Source organism: Nyctibius grandis, chromosome 6 (genome assembly GCF_013368605.1).
Source record: "Nyctibius grandis isolate bNycGra1 chromosome 6, bNycGra1.pri, whole genome shotgun sequence".
Lineage (NCBI taxonomy): Eukaryota > Metazoa > Chordata > Aves > Nyctibiiformes > Nyctibiidae > Nyctibius > Nyctibius grandis.
In genome coordinates, this window is record NC_090663.1 from 74,628,184 (window position 1) to 74,648,504 (window position 20,321).

General features: G+C 38.9%; 1 protein-coding gene across 10 annotated transcripts in view; it reads left to right on the forward strand.

Annotated features, from left to right (window-relative positions):
- The window catches only part of SLC7A11 (solute carrier family 7 member 11), a 111,081-nt gene that overhangs the window by 18,014 nt on the left and 72,746 nt on the right, over positions 1-20,321 (forward strand). For 8 of the 10 annotated variants that reach the window (XM_068404304.1, XM_068404303.1, XM_068404313.1 and 5 more), the window contains 2 exons: positions 14,425-14,507; positions 17,605-18,079. The gene's annotated coding sequence lies outside the window, so the exon portion shown is untranslated. Of the gene's footprint in view, positions 1-8,870; positions 8,951-14,424; positions 14,508-17,604; positions 18,080-20,321 lie in introns of those variants that run through there. The other 2 variants (XM_068404309.1, XM_068404308.1) reach the window with 2 other exon arrangements.

The window sequence follows — 20,321 nt, forward strand, 5'->3', positions numbered from 1 at the left end:
TCCAGATTTTGGAAATTCCTATTAGCAGAGCACTTGCGGGTATTAACAGAAAATATATTTTCTGTAAGGATGAGTGGCTGCAGTAGCTGCTGTCGCTCAGTGACTGAGAGCTTTCTCTGCATGCAGATATCATGCTCAGCTCCAAAATGTGTCATTCAGGTGGAAGACTTAATATGTGCCTTATTATGGTCAGATTGGTAAAAGCAGAAGTATGTCAAAAATCTGATCACCCTTCAAACTAAGCTAACCCTTTTTTTGGAAGCTTGGAAATTTTTCACTGAGATGTTCGTATCTATGTAGTCCTGATTGGGCAACAACCTTTCTTCCCCCCTCTTAAGATAAAATGTCAAATTATTTAAACTCTGTTCACTTGAAGATACTGATGGACAAATAACGGATACGTAAGCAATAACAAAATCATCAAATTCGGTAATATGTTATCAGTGATCCAAATAGCAGAATTCATTGCTCTTTTTAACCAAAAGCAAACCAAAATCCTTTGTGTATTCCAGAGCAAGGTATTCCCTGGGGAAAAAGAAAGTCCAGAAAATGCTTATTGCTTGACTTGCTGTGGCATATTTCCTATTGTAATAATGAAAATTTCCAATTTTCACCTGTTGTAGTTTCTAGCTATTCACTTTTTATATGCATAAATCTTCAAGAGTAAGTTCAGGAAATTAAGATAGAAGCAACAAAAAGAGATCAATTTTTGCTGTCTTTTTTAAAAAAAGTTTTACTTTGTTTGAATGGTTCCTCTTATAAAATAAGGTCCATATGTTGCACATTTTGAACTACATCCTAGACTGATCATCAAAGAAATGGAGAAGAGCATAGAAATGTGGGCAAGACTGATTGATTTATTAATTTTTAAGGAAACTATTCCATCATACATTGTTCACATAAGGAAGAAAACCCCAAGTGTGAAAAGGTTGCAATACAGTGAAATTTCTTATCTTAAAAAAAAATCAGGTTTTAAATGAGCTAAATTTTTCTGTAGAAGTTATTCTTCCAATTCCTCTCCTTATGATGGTCATAGAAATGTAGGCAGAACTGAATTACTGTGTCCTGAGAAGGCCAGAACTGAGTAGTCAGCAAAACAAATGACTAATGTCTGATTAATTCTAAAGTAGCTGAGATAAAGCTGCTATAGGACTATGTATTTATTTGCTTATAATGTTCCTAGCCCAAAGTGTTTTGCTGAGCACTGACATGTTGGGTAACTTGTGTTGTAGGGCATGTGTTAGTTTCCTATAGCTCTGGTAATTATAAGTACAAGAGATCTATAAAGCAGTCAAGTTACTCCTCCTGCCAGGTGAGGATTGTTTTCCAGAGTAGGTGTTACACTTTGTTGTGGTATTTAATATCTTAAGGGTTCAAGCCTCCAGAAGAGCATGTGAGTCTCTAACTATGGTCACCCCCAGCTTCTCTGTGAGAGCAGAAGAAACACAGCAAAATGAAGAAGTCAACCAGCTCCCCTTGAGCACATGGGCTGTGGGCAGGAAGTTTAATGCGTTTTCCTGTTCTCCACTTCATCCCATTTTTCTCAGTCTTATTTCTCATTACTTCTTGAAATTTAATCCTTATACATACGAGTAGTTAATTCTAATGGACGTCTGAAGGGTGAAGCATTATATGCCAACGTGTGGTGTCAGACCTGGAAGGTATAAAATGGAAGTATGATTCTGTCCTTCCTCAGGAGACAACGGGCACATGCAATCCTTTTTTTTGTGTTGTGCTAGGAACAAAATAAATGACTTTTATGTTTGAGTTCTAATGCCCAAGGCTAAATTTATAGAACCAGCAGTTGCTATAGATGTAGTGCTGTTTGTGATCAGACTTGTTTTGGAAACTGCTGACATGGATCTCTAGCTCAACGGTTTCTGAAGTTAATTTTCCGAGTAAAGTCTCAACATAACGGCTAGAGCCATTAAGTCACTTCCAAAGAGATTTTAACTTGCAATGAGTTTGTCACTGTTTGGAGACATTCCTAAAGTAAATGCCATCTAGATTTTACATGATGTCACATCCAAAGCATATTCCCTGAAAAAGGACACACTCTAACTAGAGGAAACAAATACAGAGAACAGACTTTTTGTTCTCCAGTTATTAATAACTTTAACTTCAAAATTGAAGTACTTTAAAGAAGTACTGCTGCTCCAGTAAAGATCCTCAAGTAAGTCCTTCTTAATAACTATTGTTCCTACCCCCGTTAACACCTAAAGCAAATAGAAATGAAGCTCATAAGTGCCGGAGGGAAATCAGCAAAACCTTTTCTGTTGAAGTCACCAGTTACAAAATGTTGCCCTTTTAAAGCACATCCAAGCATAACAGCAGTCTCTTTCTCAATAGGTTAAGTAATCTTTTTTCATTTGAAAGGCTTTATTTGATTGTGTACTGTTAGAGGGTGATTTGCTGTTTTCCAGTATTAGTTTACAGGGACTTCTGTTGCAGGAAAGATTTAAGTTGTTTGTTTTTCTGGTAGGATTTTTTTTGTTATTATTTTTTTATTGACTTCCAGAACACTTTAAATGTGAGGTCTCGTAAACAAACCTGTATTTTCATGAAGTGACATGTAGGATTGCAGACCTCTGTGTTAGAAGTGAGGTATAATGATCTATAGCTGTGAAGTTAACAAGCTGTCAAGCATTAGGTATTTAAAAAAATGAAACTGTTGTTTACCCTTAACTATCCAAAAATACTGATATACAGGCTTTGCACCAGTTTTTAAAAAGTCCAGTTCTGCAGTACAAGGGGCATTTATTTACATTTTCTTGTCGTATGATTTTTAGTATTATGAATAATATCTTTTTTCTAGACATGTAAAATATAATTAAACCTTGAATATATGCCTGAAAGCATTCTGATAGCAAGAAGTCATTGTAAATAGTGCATTAGTGGGCCTCACTTGAAGCTGAATAGTATCAAATTGCTTATATTCAACAAATAGGAATAAGATACTAGTTCCTGATATAGAGGAGCATTCCTTGTGAAGGTGGCTTTGCAAGCAGAGCTGCTTGGAAAGCAAAACTTGCTGTCCTGAGTGCAGCTCTCAGCTGTTTCTGGGTCCCAGACTAATTTTGCTGTGTGGCTCTCTGCCGCTGTCTGTCCATATACCAGTTCGGTCACTACTGGCTCAGGGTTCTCCACCCAGCCCTCCACTGGACAGTGGGAGTTTTCTCTTTGCCTTTTTGGCTGGGATTCATTTGGTCAAATGTAGACCTCTATGGTGTGTCTCCATCTGAGGAAACTGCTAGACTCCATTTGCAGTCAATGGAAAAAAGTATGACTGGGGCATGACTGATCTCGTTTTGTGATATGTGAAACAGGTCAGATGGCCCTGGCCCTATAAATGCCTTTTTCTCTGCTGTCTATTAACAGAGCCTATGGTGCAATCTACAGTTGAATGTTATGAAGCCTACCTTACGTGACCTGTCAAATCTTAGTCATCTAAACCTAAGTGTTGGCAGTTAAATATATGTTTTGGGGAAATTCAGAATGGTCATAAACCCAGGAGGAGTAGTAGCCTGAGGAGCAGAGAGCTGTGAATATGAATATTCACCTACTTGAGGTCAAGGCTTGCTTGAAAATGTTGGCCTGTCTCAGTTTACCATCTTGCAAAGTACAATAATACTGTTTTTTAGTTGCAAATGATTTTGTGCTCTCCATAAGGTAAACCAGGCCTACAGCCAGAATCATATAAGAAATAAAACATCAAGGAATGGCAAGTCTTACTCTCTTTGCACTGGCCATTAAAGATAACTTGATACAAAACCTGATGTATTAATCCTGCTTTTCATGTGCGTTACCATCTATACCCACAGGACAATAGGATATTAATTACTGTAACAGTGCTTTCTGAATGTACCCTTATTCTGTAAAAAGAATATTTGGTACCCCTTTCACGTTGAAAGTGTGTGTATGGAATTGGTAATATATAGTTCTACCTAAAGAAAAAGACACATCCTCTGTTTCAGGATGCCTGTGGAATAAGATTTGCATCTGTGTGACATTTGCGTTATAATGCAGCTCTTATGCATTGACCTTTTGGCTCTGGGCAATGTTAAAAATGCTGAATTGCCTCTTAGATGCAAAACAGCAGCAGTGTCTCAAATACAAGCTGAAAGCGTATCGCTAATAAATGATCAACTGTTTGCTGTTAACAGCAGCAGTCTGAAGCCCTTCATCCAATTTAAGTGATACCTGTAATAGAAGTTCTCAGTTTGGCCATTGGAATCTAAGTCACGCAGGATGAAAGCACGTTAAAATGGTGAATTAATATAGCTGCTTGGGATTGCAAGGAGAAATTAATAAGAGACCGTGGGATCAAGGTTGGCTAGCTGTGATTGAAAATTAGAAGTGTTGAGCACTGTGTGATTTCTTTGGTGTAAATGGAATGAAAGCAATTTTGAAAGCTTAACAAGTCTGTCTCCCTGTTGTTCTTTGTAATTCAAAGCAAGTGTGTTTGCTGGTAATTTCTGCCAGTGTCTCCTGAAACCCCAAGATTTAGGGAGAATAACTCTTTCTGTTTTCTAAATTCTAATCTTTCTTCTTACTCCTTCTGAACACGGGAGTCTGGGTTAATTTTAGAGGGGAAATGCAATTTGAATGTTATAAGCAGTGGCATCTAGGTGACTTGCAGAGGAACTCTGCAGCCTGCCCTGGACCCACGGATCCCCTTTTGAGATGCCACAGCTTCTTGCTAGTCCCAGTGCCTGGATTTCCTTTTGGTGGAGTTGCGATGCAGTTGGACCATGGGCATGGAAGATGCAATTTGATTCTTTAAATTATACCTTCTTCTGAAGTGCCCTGCAATGCAGTCTGTCCCAGTCCTCTCCATTTGATACATAAATTTGAGAATTAAATATATTTGATCTCAAGGACGGTCTAACTTCCATCTGCTTTTTGGTATATTGTGTTATACAAGTGCAAGAAGAGGAAATATGACCTTTTTCTAAGATAAAATATTGAGTGTCCCAGTGCCAATGGACTGTGATGGACGATGTAGTATCAGGAGTATTACTGCTACGAGGAATGTTTTTCCAGGCTTACAGTTTGCAGGCAGTGACAGACAGATAAAAGAAGTGACTCAGGTACTTAACCGTAGGAGACACCTACACCTGCTGATATAACCTCTGTATGGCTGGCAGATGTGATACACGATCTATAAGATACCTGTGCCCAGCTGGAACATCAGCTGAGGCAGGAAGATACCTGCAACCATTGCAAATGGACTAGACACCAGTGTCGAGGTACATGAATTCCTGTCAAAGTGGTGAGAACTTAACAGTGGCCTCCCAGACCTTCTGTTTTATTAAGCTCCTTAGGATGACAGGTTCTGCTCTGCTCTTCCCTTACTGGCAGGGTAGTACTTTGTCTGCTAGCACTTGTTTTAAAAAGCTAGCAAGGCCAAATTTGGTGATAATATTTTGTCAATCACCATTATAAGGGAAGAATAGCTGGGTTGACACTTTTCAACCCAGCTGAGTAATTCATACTCAGAACTCATAATTTCTGTAATAAATAGAAGATTTTCATGTTGTATTGGTTTCACAAAGAGAGGCTTTATAGTCTTTAAATTGTTCTGTGGCTCTTCTTAAGGTGAGTGTAAGTGAATAAACAGGAAAACATCACAGTAAGGTTTCCAGAAGTTGTTTAAACAAGCGCCACTTTGGTTCCATGGTGTATCAAATCTGCCTCATAAAATGACAGCTGCTGCAGCTGATAAAAATGTAAAAGCTATGGTACAGAAAAAAGGTCATACGTTACCTTTGTACCTATACAATAATTAACTACTGATCAAGAACTACTGTCTGCCACAGAGGGGTAGTAGGTTTTTAAGTGCATGGCCAACACAATCATTTACACCTTTATGTAGTTAAAGCAAATAATTCCATTTTATTTTCAGAGAAAATGTGTAAATTTATGCCTATTTTCAAATTAATTATTTTATATTGAAATAAAAACAACAAACATATTGCTTCCCTAAACACTACATCATTTTCCTCCTTAGAACAAGATGACTGTACAGAAGGAAATGGGAGATGTGAGCTTCTAATGCGTCAATTAATTTCTAGCAGTGCCTTAAACGATAAGGATTTAGTCTTGCAAGACTCTGTAAAGCTGGGTGAAATTTTTCAGTGAAGATGGGGGAAAGAGAGGAATCTGTGACATAAATAATTCCTATTCTTGGACAAACTCTTATTGTGAGGACTCCTGTAAGGCACGACATGGCCTTAAGTCATCACATAAGAAATTTAGGTGTGTGAGGGCCTCACGAAGATACAGTTAGAAACACACTTCCAGACCTAGTAAGGAAAGGCAGAACTACTCAGGTAAGAGAATACTACTTGGAATAATACCTCAATAATTCTGCTTGCTGATTAGATGTGCATTTATTGGCAATTATTGTTGTGCTGCTTCCCCCTCCCTCCCCACCCCGAACCTTCTTTGTACTTTCCAGTTTTTCTTTTTAATTAGTTCTCTTCTTTGGTCCTAACATGTAGGAGAATTAAACAAGGCTCTTCAGGCTGCTAGTAAGATCAAAATCTGTAAAATGAAATGGAAGATGGAAACGAAACTTTGTTTGAACATTAAAGAAAAATAATTATGATGAAGATCATAATAATAAGACGAGTCTTCAATTACCACAGCAGTCTGGCCACGAAACTATACAAAGGGAAAAAAAAATTCTGCCCTAGCATCTCTCATTTTAATTAGACTGTGTCATTTTTAAGTGCTGCCATAAATTTTACCACCAGGTTTATAAATCCTGACTTTGGGCCTAAGTCTGATTTCAGATCAGGAGGTGCTATGTCCACACAGGTTTCCATGGATTTACTTCAGAACAGCTTTGATGTAGGCAAGGACTTTTGCCTCTTGTGTAGACCAAACCAAACATAATACAAAGAAAACAGCAGCTGAAAGAAAGCAGCTGCAGAACAACAGAGTATCAGTGAGCCTGGATTTTAGGTGCTACAATTAAAATTTTTCACTTTATGTGCCTCTGGTATGTCTATGGTGATGTTTAGTTGCTAGATAGGAGGGGATGTATAGATATGAATAATCTGTGAAGCCTACTGGAACTGGCATGTGCTAGGAGCTGGTAAGCTTTTCTGCCTGGAGCCCAAGAAAGGCTATTTGTAAAGTAAGATAGGCAATATGGCTGTATGGCCAGGCCCAAAGAGTTGTGGTGAATGGAGTTAAATCCAGTTGGCGGCCAGTCACAAGCGGTGTTCCCCAGGGCTCAGTGTTGGGGCTAGTTCTCTTTAAAATATTTATCAATGACCTGGACGAGGGGATCGAGTGCACCCTCAGTAAGTTCTCAGATGACACTAAGTTGGGCGGGAGTGTTGGTCTCCTGGAGGGTAGGAAGGCTCTGCAGAGGGATCTCGACAGGTTGGATTGATGGGCTGAGGCCAACTGTATGAGATTCAACAAGGCTAAGTATTGGGTCCTGCACTTGGGTCACAACAACCCCATGCACCACTACAGGCTTGGGGAAGAGTGGCTAGAAAGTTGCCTGGTGGAAAAGGACCTGGGGATGTTGATCGATGACCAGCTGAATATGAGCCAGCAGTGTGCCCAGGTGGCCAAGGCGGCCAACAGCATCCTGGCTTGTATCAGAAATAGTGTGGCCAGCAGGACAAGGGAAGTGATCATCCCCCTGTACTCGGCCCTGGTGAGGCCGCACATCGAATACTGTGTTCAGTTTTGGGCCCCTCACTGCAAGACAGACATTGAGGTGCTGGAGTGAGTCCAAAGAATGAAGCTGGAGAAAAGTCTAGAGCACAAATCTGATGAGGAGCAGCTGTAGCCTGGAGAAAAGGAGGCTCAGGGGAGACCTTATTGCTGTATACAACTACCTGAAAGGAGGTTTTAGCAAGGAGGGTGTTGGTGTCTTCTCCCATGTAACAAGCAACAGAACGAAAGGGAACGGCCTCAAGTTGTGCCAGGGGACGCTTAGACTGGATATTAGGAAAAATATCTTCACGGAAAGGGTTATCAAGCAGTGGAACAGGCTGCCCAGGGAAGTGGTGGAGTCACCATCCCTGGAGGTATTTAAAAGATGAGTAGATGTAGTGCTTAGGGACATGGTTTAGTGGTTGACTTGGTAGTGTCAGGTTGATGGTTGGACTCGATGATCTTAAAGGTCCCTTCCAACCAAGATGATTCTGTGATTCTGTAATATTAAGAAAAAACATACAGTAAAATTTGATGCAAGTTATCCTATTGGGAATTTTTCTTCTCTTATTGAAGAGTTTTGAATTTAGAAAGCAAAAAGTTGTCCCCACGACAATCTAAAGATAATAAAGTCATTCCTTCAAGTGTTTACAGTGTCTTCTGAGAGAAAAACCTTATGCTGGTGTGCTCATTTTAACTTACTGAGTCTACATAGCATATGGAAAGATTGAGCTGTAAAAAGTTAACTTTGACCACTTCTGAAATGCAATTATCTCTTAAGAGTGTGCGACTGCATTGACAAGTTTCATAGAGGAAATGGAGGAGGTAGGAAGGGAGGGGAGCAGGGGGCCCACAGGAGCTGCCAGTCGTTGAACTGTAATTACCTGAGTAGAAATTTAATTAGGGCGCTGTCACTGACAGAGCTGATTTTATAAAGTTGCTACCCAATCCTTATTGATCCTAACTGGACTCTGAATTTATTGTTCCTTTGAAAGATCAGCTATTTTATGTAATGTCTGTGACATGCTTTTTGGAGAAATCCTAAGTGGTGGCTTTGGGATGGGGAAGAACTCCTGAAGCGTATGATGATCTTGGATCATTTGTGCAAACAATAGACAGCTTCAGTTTTCACTCTTAATAAGACACTGTCCTTTCTCTTATTTTTATGGTAAAAAAACTGCCTCTGTGGTAGTGAAGAGATGTTGTTGGTAACTCTACACAAGTTGGTGGAACTCAGGAAGGTTATCTCTTGACTCGCCACATCCCTCAGGTACGCAGGCAATATTTTTTTCAAAAATTGCTCCTGTGCTGCAATCAGCATGTTTGCAGCCTTGCAAAATGAAAGAAGCTGTATGTAGTTGTTCATCTTCAACGGGCTTTCATTTCTGTGCAAGCACAGCGGTCTTGCTGGGTCCAAATTACCGTCTCTGGGCACCATGAAAACTCTAGGGGATTCACTCGTTAAATCAACCCTTCAATGAATATACATGGAGGTTGCTTTTTTCTCTGCAGGTGTGTGACTAGCATATCCATTTAGACCAGTGAGAGACCTTTGTTTTAGGAAAATTCTTATTGTACACAGGGATTTTGTTCTGTTTATGCTGTAATTTTTACTCACATAAAGCTACATTTAGTTTTATGCTTTTTCTTTTATTATTTTTGTCTTCTATTATAAGCCTGCTAATAGAAACTTCAGACCTGTACAACCTCCTCTATTTTTGTGCATTTGGGAATAATTGGAATTTTTCCATCTTTCTCAGTTGGATTTTAAGTGTGACACCATCTTTCCCTTGCATCAATGCTGAAAAAGCCTGTTATAACTGAGGTGCAACTGCAGACTTGAGTAATGACTTAATACCCACCCTGATCTCCTGTTACATTACCAGAAGAATAATGTAATTGAACTATAACATCATTTTGGAAGTTTATAAGTGGGATTAAGGGGAGACCAGACATATTTTTTCTAGTGTGTGACTTTCAGAGATACTTCACATATTGCAGAAAGCTATTAACAGGTTATAGCAGCTATGGAATGTATTTTAAAGGAAAGCTAACTGTATAATTATTTGGCTTTGATGAAACTGCTGCTGGTGTCAACTGCCTAGCACTAATTTCAACGCTACATTGGAGCAGAACGTAGATAGTTTTACAGTCTTCTGTTGTCCTACAGCTAGAAGTACTGGTGCCAGTATTGCCTGATATTGCTGTTAACACAAAAAAATCACTGCCCGCCACAGTAAAAATAATATTTTTTTTTAAAATAAAGTACAGCCAAGCGTATTAGAGACTTCATTGTCAAAAGCGATCCACAGAACACAAAATTAGAAGTACATACTGCCATGTCCTCATTGCAAAGGTTGTGCTTTAGCAGTTTCCTATTCAGCAAAAAAACCCTAGCATTGGCATCCCCTGCCACAGCAGCAAGGTGACCGCACAGCTTAGCCTTTTGCTCTGGTCATTCGCATGTGGCTGAAGATTCCCTTGCATGATGGATTTTTCCATATCTTTTCTTACTGTAGTTATTACAGTTTTAGAGTCGCTGAATGTTTTGACCTCAGTTGCAACCTAAGCTGATCCTCTTTCTTTATGTTCTGCTCTGATATTATTTTCCTCTTCTTTTGTCATACTTACCTGGTTTGGGAAGACAATTTTAAGTACCAAAAGGTCAAGAGCTGGGAATGTGACTGTGACAATTAAATGTTCTTAAGATTTCCTCCTGCTATGCTATAAATTAGTGAAGACATTTCTATGAAAAAAAAATTATTAATCTTAACATGAAGTGGAGGTAAAACTAAAAAAAACAATGTACAGTGTTATTCATCATCTTTATAGGTAATTAAATAATTCCATAATGTCTTCATTTTGATTTTAAGTATGCTTGAGTGTGTGATAGAGAAGTGTTAACAGCAAAGTTGGAACAGGTGGAAATGCTTCCTCATGGACCTCAAATCTTTTTGACCTGGCATTCATGACATAGTGATATGCAATTTCCAGAATGAAGACCTGAGTTATGAGGCAGCTGTTGGGAAGAGTTGAGGAATGCAGGCATGTATCGTGTTATGCTCCCGCCTTATAAAACGTCCATCTCCCACACTTATTCATATAGAGAGTTTTCAGCAGAGGAGCAGTGCAGAAGCTATGCATTGAACAGTAGATTTTAAATGGAAAACGTTGTCTGCTGGCGTGTTTTATGTGTTGCTGTTAAAGTAGGCTTTAAACACAGGCAGAACCAAGCTTTAAGCAGAAGATCTATTCTGCCAAGTAATTTTGTAAAAACCTGAGGAATAAGGTGCTAGAGTTGTCTCAACTTCTGTTAGATATTTGGAGTCATATGTGCTGTCCTTAGGAGGAAAATGAAACAGAAGTCTATTTTTAACATAAAATCCTGCTAGCCCTGCACAAGTGACACGACTCAGGAAGATGTGCTGTGTTGGATGGTCAAAATGGTCAACAGGTTTGTTTTCAGTGCTACTTGCTGTCCATGTACCACTGTTGTCTCAGATCCTATGTGTACTCATGCAACTCCTTCAAAGTCAGTGATGTTTGCATTGACTTCTGATGTAATTGATGGCATGCTCTGAGGGCAACGAGCTGGTGAGAGCAGAACGGTTGAAAGAAATACAGCCAAGGACTCTTTGCGAAGCTGGGAGCTAGGCAATGTGTGATTGTGTATATGAGATCAAAACATTAGATGTAGAGTAGAAACGGAGCTCCAGGTCTTTATAAATCTGCAAGTCGTAATAAAAAGTGTATTTCTGGAGACATTCAGGAGGGATATTCTAAAACACGTCATTGAATATTCTTCCTCTGACCTCTTTTAGGCATGGAGTAGAAGTCCCCACTATTGTTCTTCCTCAGTAACTGCATAACTTTTCTGGTTTATTTTGTCCTGAGATGTTGCAACTGTAGTAATACATAAGACATCTCTGTTCATAGATAGTCTTTGGTTAGACTCTGTTTCGTCTGGTACTGTATTGCCCCATAGTTTAGTATTATTATGACTTTAGAATTTTGCTTTCTTATAATTCTTACTACTTCTGTGCCATCAGCATTTTTTCCCTGTTTTACCCCATTTCCCCCTTCACCAATAAACAAAGCAAAGAGCATTAGTGTTATTACAGTTCCATTGAGTATATTGTAACTTAATGACCTGCGTTTAAAAGGACTCTTTTTCAGTTTTTGATCTGTAACAGAACTTTCCTTTTATTTTTCTTAATTACTGAACTTACTTTATTTCATTGAATGTGAAAAATCTGTAAAAATCTTTTTGAAACTCTGAATCTGAATCTACCTTCCAACTTCTGTTTCTGTTTTAGGAATTTTTTGCAGTTGTCTAGAGGAGGAGGACAAATCTCATGCTCAGAAATTTCTAGTGAAAATTCTCATGTAGGCATTTTCATGCTGTCTACAGCTCAAATGGTTGTCATCCTACTAATCTTAGGTAGTGTAGAGTTGTGTGTGTACATATACATATATATCCTATATAAAGTATCAAGAATCAAACATTTTGGTAGAATTCTGTGCACACATTGGGTTCATACTCTAAAAACAAAACACAGAGGAGACTAACTGCGACAAATTTATTATCTCGGCATCTACCCACAGGGGTGAAAACCCTGCAGTTTTCTGATACATGACAATGTTTCTCCCTGTCACCTCTTGTTTTTCTGAATAGATCTATGTGCTATTGTGAAACTCATTAGAAAGCTGGGCTGTTTTTCAAAGCTAGCTGTTCCCTTGCTTGACTGGGGTGGAGACATGCAGCAATAAGTTGTTTCTTCTGTGATTCCTTTTGTGTTCCCAGGGTCTGCTAGTCCCAAGTATGAGCAAATTGTGCCTAGCCATGCTTATATGGGTAATGATATATTTTTTTGCCATCCAAGGGCAGCTTCTTGCATTTTTTTCTGCCTTAAGCAAGATTTTCTGCCAAATTTTGTCCATCACTGTGTCGTAATAATAATAATAGTGTTACTTTTGCGTAGCTAGAGAGAAGCTTGCTGTAGATTGGATCTAGCATAATAATGTCTTGACATATACTAGAGTACACGCAATTGCTTCAACTGATAGTTAACATCCATGGGAATGGCTTTTCCTAGAGATATGGAGCTTAAAAATAACCAGTGACCCTCTGACTCTCCATCTGGTTGCACTTGGTTTAAAGCTGGGCTGTGTAATGCTAGATAAGCAGAGGAACTACACTACCTTTTGTTATGAGAGCCTTTTATGGCCCAGAAGGATTGTATGAATGTCTCTGAAAAGCAGAGGAGCTCAGGGACAGGTCAGAAAGACAAACACAGGAGGGGGAAATGATGCAATATTTTTAAGTTCCTCTTTTCCCTGTAATACACGTGCCCTACAAACCCTCTGTTCCACTTTTCCCAGTGTTGTTTCCGCAGTTATCAACATTTTCTTTGCCCAAAGATATGTCCACACCTGTATATTTGGCAGACTACCGGCTTTACTTTAATGCTAGGTGTTGGATATGTGGTCTTGTTTCTTGTTTTTGTTATGCTGCCATTATCTGACCTGGTGCGTTGTAAAGGGGCCTTGTAGCAGATATACTCTGCTGTAAGTTTACCTTACCTAGATGACTCCTTTTACCCTCCTTGAGTGTTATGGGGCAGTTAATCTGATAAAAACCTCATTCTGCCGCCTCCTCATCTGAAGGAGCTTGCAATTTATCCCTCTTGTTGATGCACATAAACACATGTCTTAAATGGGTTGGTAGGTAATCATTATCTTGAAGTGGCAGGCAGTAATTGCTGTATTAAAATTCTATGTAGCTTATTTGCCATGCAGGACTGCAGCAGAATTGTATGTACCTTGCCAACAAGTTTATTAGGGATGCCTTAGGAATCATCTTTTCCAATTTTTAAAAAATTAATCACGCATAGTTTTCATATTAACTTAGAACAGGGCAAGGGGTGAAAACAAGACAGTTCTTGCAGCACACTCTGCATGTTCTGTGGCTTTTTATGAGCCCAGTCCAACTCTGTCTCTGCTGACCCATACCTGAAAGAAGAAAAGGAGACGTATTGTACTGAATCCACCTTCTCCAGGCAGGGTTTCTATTCCTTGTAGAAAAGATACAAATTAAAAAAAAAGTTGGAGTTTCTGAGCATTTGGGCTGACCTTGCCAGCACTGCAGTGGCTATGGTAACATATGTTGGCATGTGTCACGATGTTAACATGGTGAAGGTGGAGACGCTGTCTAGCAGAGGTGCAGAGTATTTGCGTAGTACAAAAGATGACAAATGACATAACCTAAGCCTGCAAAAGTACTAGTCTGTTAGTGATACTGTTTCTACACCAGGGATTTTGCTATCTTTATTTGCGTTGACAAAGTGATTTATTCTCCTCTTCACTACCAATGGGTGTGGTTGTAATGGCAAACCTTGTTGTATAGGGAGTGTTCTCTCAAAAGAATAGGAAACCCTCTCAAAAGTATAGGAATTACAGCAGTCTAAAGAGCTGCTTTTGCACATCTAACAATATTTTGCGGAAGAGACAGAGGCTAACATGGGCTTAGTAGTTGCCCACCTTTATGTAGCTGATTGCAACAATTTTAGTGAAGCAGTGATGATCTTGCTCAGCTTCCCATGTTATGAGGAAGTCTTTGGTTCTGGTCCATCAGTAGAGCTGGATGAGGAATCATGTTGTACCATGTGGCTTTATTTTCCATAGCGTTGGGTCCAGCTGGGTTTTGTAAACTGACTGAGTCTTGTTGATGTGTTTACACTACAGGTGGGAGAGATGCCTGCCACATCAACGAACCGGTGTGGATGGACAGTGGCACTGGAGCAGCCACAGCAGTGTGAATACCCGGGGTGAGAAGATGCCTGTGTGTGCCCATGTACAGAGCGGTCTGAGGAATTTCTGTTTCATAGACTGATTTATACTTGGAAATTAAAGACCAAATCCCTGCCTTAAAGGGTTTGCAGCCTAAATCCTAGTGAAATACATGGGACTACTTAGCAGATGAAAGTTAAGCATAGGAGTCACTGGGTAGGTAGTGGGACTTGTGATGTTAGCTGTGAATACAAGAAAGCAGAAGTGGCAGGTGATGAAAACAGAAGTCCCAGGATCCTCCCGTGGTCCACAGTCATTTGGAGGCTATACATTTTTTTCCTTGTTTTAAAAGCAGAGTGAAAAATTCCCTCTTGTTTGTTACTCACATGGGGGAAGTTTTGAGAAAATTACCAAAATTTTACATTAGAAAACCTGACATGTACTCTAAAATAAAGCCCATTTTGCTGTTTATAATTCACTAATCTGTAATGATTTTTGCAGCAAGTAGTGATGCCACAAGCACAAGATTATGATGAAAGTTATGAAAAAAGCAATAGAAGCAAATTACATATTAATAATGGATATACTGAACTCAACAGACAAAGTAAGGTGGACTGCTTTCTGTTTATAACAAAACAAATTGCTTGATAGCCATGTAAAAATAAAATGATCAGTACCATCAGCATCTAAGCAGTTACATGCTGAGATTAGTCAGTGATTATTTCATTGGATGAGATTCTGGAATAAGCATAGTTAAATCACATAGACTCAGCCATGTATTTCTTACTACACTGCTGTGCAGAAAGTAAATGTAATGATTGCTTCCCTTTGACTTTTCATGCAGCTTGTGTAGTATGATATATAAATTTACTGTGTTCCTGATTACTACTGCCAGCTGGTAGAGTTACTTTTGAAGTGGAGGTGGTTCATATTATAAGGTTCAGCATTTTCTTGATGGTTCATGACAGAGGTCGTTGTGCAGCCAACATACATTTCTTTAAAAAACTGGATTCAAGAAGCTGCTTATGGACCTTCATCCCTGTTTCCTCCCAAGAGAACATAAAACTGATTTTTTTCTTCCTTTTAATGTGGTTTTTTTTTTTCTTTTTTTTTCACATGTAACCGACGTACTGGAAGTAACAGTAGAGTTACCAATTTCAGTGTACAAATGTTATTTGATTCAAAATGAGGATCGGCCAAACTTACTTTGATCCATGAAATCTGTCGGAATATTTTTGGTTTTTTTTTTTTTTTTTTAATTTACTATTATATATATATTGAAAAAGTTCATGGCTGATAATCTGCTGAGCGGTGCTTTTTATGTCTAGAAGACTCTACCTGAATAAGCAGGAGTTTAAGATCTCTGTGAGAACTGAATAGCATTCAAAAAGTTAATGCCTTAAACACAGCAAATGGGTATCTCTTGAAGGGTGTTATGGGCTCGTTAAGGTCTGAAACATAGATGGACTCTCTGATGTAAGGTAGTTGAACAAAGAATATATGAATTATAAGAAATGAAACAAGTATGGTGGAGAAAATCCTGCTTATTTTATTCTGACATCCAAATTACCCAAAATTACTCCAAAATTTTTGGATCCATATCTGGAGCAGAGTTGGCCCAAATCAAGTTCACTTGCAAAAGGGCGTGAGAGGAACATATTGCACTAAAGCATTCTGGGCAAGAACAACCCCATGTATGAGTACAAGTTGGGGACAGACCTGTTGGAGAGCAGTGTAGGAGAAAGGGACCTGGGGGTCCTAGTGGACAGCAGGGTGACCATGAGCCAGCAGTGTGCCCTTTGTGGCCAAGAAGGCCAATGGCATCCTGGGGTTTATTAGAAGGGGTGTGGTTAGCAGGTCGAGAGAGGTTCTCCTCCCCCTCTACTCTGCCCTGGTGAGGCCGCATCTGGAATATTGTGTCCAGTTCTGGGCCCCTCAGTTCAAGAAGGACAGGGAAGTGCTAGAGAGAGTCCAGCACAGAGCCACGAAGATGATTAAGGGAGTGGAACATCTCCCTTATGAGGAGAGGCTGAGGGAGCTGGGACTCTTTAGCTTAGAGAAGAGGAGACTGAGGGGTGACCTCATTAATGTTTTTAAATATGTAAAGGGCAAGTATCATGAGGATGGAGCCAGGCTCTTCTCAGTGACATCCCTTGACAGGACAAGGGGCAATGGGTGCAAGCTGGAACACAGGAGGTTCCACATAAATATGAGGAAAAACTTCTTTACTGTGAGGGTAACCGAACACTGGAACGGGCTGCCCAGAGAGGTTGTGGAGTCTCCTTCTCTGGAGACATTCAAAACCCGCCTGGACGCGTTCCTGTGTGATATGATCTAGGTAATCCTGCTCCAGCAGGGGGATTGGACTAGATGATCTTTCAAGGTCCCTTCCAATCCCTAACATTCTGTGATTCTGTGATTAGTCTGTTGGTTTGTCAGCAGTGAGATCAGTCTCCTCCTGTACTAATGTACCACTTCTTCCTATCTACAGCTCGAATTGGCTCAGCCAACTTTGTACTTTGAAAAAGTTTTACTAAAAACAGTGAAATACTACTTGTTTGAGTTTTTTTCTGGGGGAATTAGTTTGAAATATTTAAGCACTACAAAAGTTTCTGACCTAAATGAACAGTGTAAGAGACCCAGGGGTCTCCTTTACCTTTGGCTTTTTTTCCACCTGGAGAAAACTTGATGTGCTATAATCTGGCTCTCAGAGGTCCCATTCCGAAATTTATCTTCCTCGTTTTTGGCATTTAGATCTGACCACTACTTCCTGAGGAATTTAAAAGGGAAATGTTGAGATGTTCGTAGCTTAAGTGCATACAGATGTCAAATTGTTTTGTGAATGATATTCAGCAATGTTAATGAAAAAAAAAAAAATCCTATGATAGAAATTAGTGAAGATCAAGATTTGTTGTTTTTTTTTCTTTTTTCATATGTTTCCTTGAAGTTGTTGAAAAATACATCTTAGAAAACTTCCCTCTAAACTGAAAGCAAGGAATTTAAAGAGCATGGTGTGGGGTTTTTTTTTAGTATGAGTGAATGGTCTAAAACAAAAGAAAAAATTTCAAGCAAAAATGAAGAGCAACATCTTTTTTTCTTTTTTTTTTTCTTTTTTCTCCCCCTCCCCCCCTCCAGATCTGAAGTATGTCTGAAAAGGGCTTATACAAATTCATGGTGGAGATGTGTTCTGGCAATTATAATAGTGATAATTCAGATGCAACTTTTGTGTCAAGAAATCTTGGAACTGCAACTGTAGTGATCTTTTCATGGCCTGCAGGCAGATGGCATTTGTTGGGGAACTCAGTTTGCCAGGCCTTGAAGAACTGCTGTGGTGGTGGCATTGAGTAGGTATACAGCGGTTTACAAGGTAACCAGAAATGACTTATTTATTGTGAAAAAAAACCTTCCTAGAAGAGAAAGGTGAGTAATACTGGGTCAGTATTAACCATAGACCTCTGGTCTTACTTTTTTCCACTATAGAAAAAAACCTTTGTATTTTTTCTTAACTTTTAGTTGAGAGTGCACCAAAGGAACACATCAGGATATCATGGAAAGGCTTCAACATGAAATATGCAACTAATTGATTAAACTAGCCAAACCTGGAAAAATGGTGAGATCTCTTAGTTACAAAGTTTGTTTCTCCAATTTTCTTGCCATGCTAAGCCAACCTACTGTGCGTGAATAGTAAGTCTAGAATCAGGACAAACTGTGATGTCATTAATGTTTTGGAGATGTAGATGAAGGTGAAAGCTGGCCAGCTGATGGGACGAGGCTGCGCAACGTCCAAAAGCAGCGGTGCTGCGTTTTGCATTGGTGGAGGTGTCACTCTGAAGGCTATCTTTTAGCGTGATTCACCCAGAGCATTTCTGTTTTGTTTCTGTCTGCAATGGCTTTGGATGCTAACCCAAAGATGTTTTTTTGACTGAACAGTTTTGTTGACATACACACTGGGGACACGAGAGAATGCAGAGATAAGCATGCAACAACTGAATTGTGTAAATGAGCAGTTGTGACCCTGAGTTGTTCCAGTGGTTCTGTGATTTAATACTCTCTGCTTTGAGTGAGATTTACTATACAGTCTACGTTCTCAGAGTCTGTAGCATAGAATTTCATTGTGCTAGAAGCATCTGTTAAATGACTTCCAGCCTCCTTTATGCATTAGTCCAAAAGGGGGAAAATATATAGAATAGGAGGCAAAAAAAAAGAAAAAAAGGTTTTATTGCAGGATAGAAAGAAAGGAAGATTTAAAAAATGGAAATAAAAAGAAACTGGCATTTGCTAGTTGAGTGTTCATGTTAATCCTCTTTAACACACACGTGACTTCAGCTGGAAAACCTCTCACATTTTTCAATCTGTTGTGGAGCAGCAAGCTTCGTGACAGTCATAAGAACCTTTGAAAATCTCTAAGCAGTTTCTAGCCCCTCTCAGCATTGCTCTCTGACTTTGTAGGCTGACAGACTGGCACTGCTCAGAGACCTAGGACCAAATGATAAATACTAACCCTGCTTCTATGTATTTCAAATAGTCTGTTATACCATGACTAGAGGTTCAAAATGACATGTCAGAAATTGATGTGTGGATTTAATACCATTTTTTAAAAGAGACTTACACACAATTTTTAGTTTCAAAGTGGAATTTAATAATTTGTAGCATGTGCCATAAAAAACATACCCTGGAATTCCCTGATTTTGGTTCTCAAGATATTTCAGAGCAGCTACTACAAGTACTGAAAGGATGAAGCAGAGCATAATTATGAAGGCTTTCCCTCTTGAATGACCATAAAGATAATAAGTTTTAAAAAAAGATGTAGCACAATAGATCATTTTGTGTCTTGCATTGTCAAAGTTGGAGTAGGTTCATACTTTGTCATTTGCAGTACTTATCCAGATTAATTTTAGATGTCTCAAGGAGCTGGATTTTACTGCCATATATGCCCAGAGCTACAGACACAGGGTTATTTCATTGTTTTTTCTTTACTGGGAGGTATCTTAAACAGATTATCAGGAAATATGGGCTGACTGAGAACACTTTCAAAAATAATTATGGCTCATATGGCCTGCCAGTATGGAGAAACTATATGACAATGGTTTTAGACCTTAAAATAAAACTTTTATCTTTGACAATTCAGGAGAAAGACCAAAAAGCTAGAAAAGAAAGAAAATAGTCAGTCTTGTTGGTTTTTTTTTTCCCACCATTAATTTTTCTGTATTATCTAAACATAAGAACTGAGAACAGCTGACTGCGTGAAATGCTGTTATATGCTAAGCTTGGGTGGAGTTTATTTTTATCTGTTTGGTGGTATCATACTGTCTTTAGTTTGACTAAATTTTTAACACAGTGATACTGATGGTTCCTTTCATATTGTATGAAATGAGATATGTAACTGTCTGGAAACACCAAACAAGTCATTTAGCTCTTCACAGATCTCATCAATTATGACAGCTTGGATTTTTTTGTGTATAAATGCTTCAGTTAGATTGGTTGCCAATAAACATTGTAAACCTATGGAAACTGAATGAAGGGTGAAACATGGAGACTATATCTGAAAAGATCTATTTTGCATGGTGATTGTGGGATGAAATGTCATGAATACATATGAGGATGTATTTTGCCATGCCAAGGTATTATCATGAAATCAAATTTTGATTAATTGGTGCTGACAGACTCTTCTTGCTAGTTGATTTCCAGGTCCTAGCTAGTATTAATGAGTGCAACGGCAATTTTGATACTGTGTTTTATAAATATAAGGGTGTCAGTTATGCTTTCATGCACAGCTTCTTTGTTAACTCAAAAGGTGATCTGTAAAATTCACACATGCATGTAAATTTAAATGAAATTTATCTTTTCCTTGT